The sequence below is a fragment of the Saimiri boliviensis genome, assembly GCF_048565385.1.
Source record: "Saimiri boliviensis isolate mSaiBol1 chromosome 12 unlocalized genomic scaffold, mSaiBol1.pri SUPER_12_unloc_2, whole genome shotgun sequence".
Lineage (NCBI taxonomy): Eukaryota > Metazoa > Chordata > Mammalia > Primates > Cebidae > Saimiri > Saimiri boliviensis.
In genome coordinates, this window is record NW_027412498.1 from 37,370 (window position 1) to 43,234 (window position 5,865).

A 5,865-nucleotide genomic window follows, 5' to 3' on the forward strand; every position below is an offset into this window, starting at 1 on the left:
TGAAATATTACAGGTGTGCTTTGCGTGATGAACACTTGTCTGCCCTAGTGCTTTCTTAGTATTCACTAACCTTGCCATCTAAAGGGACTGTGACATTTACCAGCTAGTTTCCAAAGGGGCTTACTCCTAAAGGAAAGGAAAACTGATTTTTCCATTTCCAGTTCATCTGTCCATTCTTCTACTCCTTTAAACTTCTTCATAAAGACTTTCCTGCCTTTCAGCATTATTTTCTTTCTTTAATAACATAGGACATGGTGCTCACAGTTTTGCACATTTAATTTGTTCTGCATTGAGGGTTATGGTTCCTAAGGGGGATGCCCTATCAAGTTACCTTGTCTTTTCAGCTAAAGAATTCAAGGTGTTTATAAACTGAGGGAATACAATGACTTCAAGTGGAAAATAAAATGAGGAATAACTGCATACTACAAGATAGCAGTGCAATTTAGAGCTAGAACAGGCCTAGTATGTTCTAAATCTAGCATAAACACACTTTACATTATAAATATGTATTGTAAGTAAACAACCAAGCTTTCTGTTGTGATTTATTTATTTAGGTTTCTCTCTAATTTGGTCTTGAGTTCTCTCTTTAAAGGATGCTAGAAACCAGCCCATCTCCAGGAGAGCCCTGGCCAGGGGGAAAGGCAGGCTCTGGGGTGTCAGTCAGGTAACGCACGAGGAGGAGGCAACATCAAAACGCAGGAACAGAAGAAATCTCTAACTTTTATACATCCTGGAGAAGTTCGGGGAGCGTCTGGAGCCCGAGGGGTAGTCTGAAGGCCGTGAGGAACCAGAGAGCAGAGGGCAGGCCTGAAGCTTTGTTCTCGGGCTTTCCTGTGAGGGTGTGGCTTGGCTGATTTAAGAGAACAGGTGGAGCTGGGCTTATTTACAGGGTTCTGGTGTTGATCATTAGGTTTTATCATGATCAGCAGCTGTGTGGTGGGTGGGTTCTGGTGCAGTGGGATGAAGAGCAAATGGGCCACATCACAGCCACTCAGGGAGGGGGAGGGTTACCCAGATCGGAGGGGATACAGTGAGACTGGGCTTCAGACAACTTAGGTCAGGTCTGAAAATGGATGCTGAGGCAGCAACTATTAAACACATTTATGACAGCTTCCCCCGAAACCTGGCTTTTAAATCATTTATATTACACATGAACCAAAACTAAACTGAAAATATTTGGAAATAACCCCTTTGGTTTGCACTAATAAGCGGGAATCAAGTCTCTAGTTTGTCCTATTTTAAGTAAAATGACATGTTATTTAAGTTCTTCTATTCCTAGGTTCTCCTATTATAAGTAAAAGGAAAATGTCATTTCATCTTAAAGCTAAGATATGAAAATATAGAAGGAAATATATAGCCCTTTACCTGAGGGGTCAAAGTGTTTCTGTTCATAAAGGCCATTTTAAGTTTTAGTTTCAGATTTATCTTGTTATTTTAGTGCAGTCTAGGTGAAAATATTCTTTTGAGGCTGTAAAACACATGTTCCCATAAAGATTTTTCATTGATCATATATGTTTCTATTATTATTGTCGAGTGTTTCTTTCATCTAGAGGTTTATATTGCTAAAGAAGTTGCCTATGGTTATAGTTTGCAGCCAACAAGTTACCCTGAATTAGCAAAGGTGACTCTTCTTATAGGAATGCCATGGCGTGAGGCTTAACCATGGTTCTCATATCTAATCATTTATAAATAAGATACAATACTAAAACATTAATTACTGAGCACAGCTAATTCTATTTTATATACTTTTATCCCGTATTTTTATGGAGAGAATAAAGATATTTTGGACTGTTAATAATTTTTTTTTTTTTTGTATACAACACTGAGAAATTGTACTATGAGGAAACATCACTCTAGATGTCGGGAGAGATCATATACTCATACATTTTCCTTTTTTTTTTTTTTTTGAGACAGAGTTTCGCTCTTGTTACCCAGGCTGGAGTGCAATGGCACAATCTCGGCTCACTGCAACCTCTTCCTCCTGGGTTCAGGCAATTCTCCTGCCTCAGCCTCCTGAGTAGCTGGGATTACAGGCACATGCCACCATGCCCAGCTAATTTTTTTGTATTTTTAGTAGAGACGGGGTTTCACCATGTTGACCAGGATGGTCTCAATCTCTTGACTTCGTGATCCACTCGGCCTCCCAAAGTGCTGGGATGACATGCTTGAGCCACCGTGCCCAGCTCCTCATACATTTTCTAATCTACTATAGAATGTTAATATATGACAATTTAAAATTGTCTACTTCCTAGTTTACTCTGGAAAATAAAGATTACTAAGTGTTAAAAATATAATCTATACATAAATAAAATTACTAGAAATAACAGAATAACTAGAAACTCTATGCAAAGTATGCAGGAAAAGTAAGGCAAGTTATGCAAATAAAGTACGTTGTATTTTTTATAAGAAAAACTATACCAAATACACAAGTAAAAAGAGACATCTAACCTTCCCTGGATTATATTTGAATTGGTAAAATGTTATGTTTTCAAAAATTATATAAAATTCCTGGGAATTTGTCAATGTCTTCCTTATTTATGCTATGTGCTGGTATAGTGTTATGAGTCATATTTTCAATTATTATTTTAAATGTCATATGCCACAGAAAAAATTGAATATCCTTGTCAATTGTGGTATAATGAATTCTCATCGGGTCTTTTGTCATAGTCATTTCATGCTCTTTGTCATTTAGATGTTATTTAGCCCTGATGCTTTCCGAAAAGCTCCTGCAATCAGCTATGGATCAGAATATTCGTCTCCAACACAGGACTCCCTCTGAGACTCACAGAAAAGACTGTGACAGGTACTCTGGTTACAGGTTTCTGATGATATTGCTCAAATAACTTTAAGACCATACACTTGACTCAGTGAAGATGTCCAGAAGTCTAGTTGAGAAACTGATGGGTTCATGACACGGCTAACCCAAGATTCAGCAAAACTGGAATTGAGTACATGGTATTGAATAAACTGATGAAAATTGATTATAATTTTATAGCTTATTTTAAGTATTGCTGATTCTTTAATGTTATAGTTTCTGTATTTATGAAATCTCTTTCTCTTAAGCTAACTATAACTCACAACAATTTAGTAGATTACATTTATTTAAATAGAAATGAAGCATTTATCTTTTTTCTTGACTGATTTCTCCAAAATTTTGAAATTCTTACTGAACACTCTTATTTTCATGACAATATAGTTGTTAGCAGAAGTCCAATAAGAATCTGTTCACCTTAGAACAGGACATAATTGGAAACTTTGTTTATATTATCAAGGCTTTTACTGGAATATCACATTTAGCAATAGTGTACCTAAGATCAGCTATGACCAGCAATTTTAAGGAACTAAGGTTGATTTTTATGCACCCAATCCTTACAAAGCAGTCTGAGAAATGCCAGCCTGATACCTAGATTACAGGATTCACATCCTTACAGGTTAGTAAGAAAGGTCCTTTCTTGTAGGCCCAGAAATTTGGGGATAGTTTGGGAGCCTCAAGAAGAGAGGAATTCACTCAAAGCTATTAGGACTGCAGCTGAAATTTGATAGTATGTTCTGGGCTTGGCTTTTAGCCTCAATAAGGCCTTTAAAACTCCAATCTGAGATTCTGTAGGAAAACTTGCAGCAAAGAAGCTTGAAAGCACCTATGTGATCAGCTCCTTTTCTTGCTTCACTTACATAAATAATCAGGCAAAATCTAACAAAACTAGACTTATTTTAAAACAAGAATAATCTGTGATTATCTATGATCAAAAATTAAGGTTACTAAAGAGAGAAATTTTATGTTTCAATGAAAAACTATAACTCAGCCAGGCATGGTGGCACATGCCTATAATTCCAACACTTTGTGAGGCCAAGAGTTCCAGACCAGCGTGGGCAACACGGCAAAACCCCATCTCTACTAAGAGTACAAAAATTAGCTGGGCATGATGGCATGTGCCTGTGGTTCCAGCTAATCAGGAGGCTGAGGAGGGAGGCTTTCTCATACCCAGGAGACAGAGGGTGAAGTGAGCTGAGCTTGCACCACTGCACTCCAGCCTCGGCCATAGAGCCAGACCCTGTCTAAAAAAAAAAATTTTTTTTTAATAGGAAAACTACAGCCCTTGTGGGTTATCAGATTCTAGTCTTGTTTCTTTTCTTTGGGCTATTTTTACCTCTTTGTAAACTGGATCCTGCCATCTCATGAATTTTGTCACATGATGATACAGGTGGAACAAGCAACCAAGTATTGTCTCCCCTATTAATGTATCTATTGTTAGACAACTTGCAGGCCTCCAACCCTGGAACAAAGGAGAGGAAGGTTTGGTCCCCGAAATGCATAACCAAATTGTAATACATTTATGCAATGGAATACTATTTCACCATAGAAAGGAACAAGCTATAAACTCAGATGAAGACACAAGTGATCTTTCATGCACATTGCTAAGTGGAAGGAGAATCCTCACAGTTTGAGGAGAATCGACACAGTGTGACCTCATTTAATGAGATTCTGGAGAAGGGAAACTACACAGATGGGAAGCCATTGGCTGCGTGGGGTGGGGGTTTTAAGTGTTCTATATGAAACTTTAATAGTATATACCGGCCACTATCCATTTGTCAAAACATGCAGAATTTACAGCTAAATGGGTAAATCAAACTCTATTCAAATTAAATATTATTCAGGATGTGGAGTATCCCAGCACAGAATCCATAATGTGAAAAATAATTTAACTATGTTACAAATTACAATGGTTTGGATGTTGTTTGTCCCTGTAAAAATTCATGTTGAAATTAGACCCCCAAGGTGGCAGTGTGGGGAGGTGGGGCCTAGTGGAAGGTGTTTGGATTATGTAGATCGATCTCTCATGAATAGATTTATGCTCTCCCATGGGGGTGAGTTCTGTCTGCTCTCACATAAATGGATTAAATCCTGCAAGATTAGATTGTCAAAAAGAGTCTTGGTTCCTTGGCTTCCCTCGTGCTTTCACTCTTGCTGTGATCTCTGGTGCACCCCTTGCTCCCCTTCCACTTTCACCATGGGGTGAAAAAGACTGAGGCCCCACCAGATGCAACTGCCCAATCTCGGACATTCCAGCCAGCAGTATTGTGAGCCAAATGAACCTTCTTTACTTACAAATTACCCTGCCTCAGGTATTGTGTTACAGAAGCACAAAATGGACTAAGACGCAAATGTGGGAAACAACTCTCTGAAGGTGTAGCGAAAACAGTGCTGACCTAAGTCTCTTTAACAATGAGTAGAATCTGTAGGCTGAAGGAAAATAAACTATACTTCGTCATTGGATTCCACTTCATAAAGTCGCAGATGGTAGGAACCAGGTCCCTCACTGTTGAAATGGGAGGTTATAAATTAGCAAGGGGAGAAGGGTAGAAAGATTCATGTGATAGTAGATCAGAGGTGAAGACATCAACATAAACTTATGTTTAGTTTAATACAGATACATACAGTTCCACATCGAAACCTTCCTAACTAGGTGTGTAAAGGTAGGCGACATACACACATATACTTCCTAGCATTGCTAATGAGAGACAAGACACAATGTGCTTACTCAGCAGCCAGATTTCTTTCTACCATTCTGAAAGAAATCAGGTTCTTTGAAGAAATGTGTGATACTAGAACTGGAACAGTAAATATATGAGCCAGGATAATCTCAAAGTATCAGAAAGTAAGAACTAAAAAAAAAATTGAAATATGTCAAAGGAAAATTGCAGCCAATAAAAAGAGCTACTGGTGGCCAACACAGGAATGAACTGTTCAACATACTGCTGCAGTGTTTAATACTAACTAAAGCTTCAAGTAATTATCTAGGTGTCTCCATTTGTGTGTGTAGGTGAATAAGCAAATGGAGTTGAATAGAAATCTCCTTTGCAAAG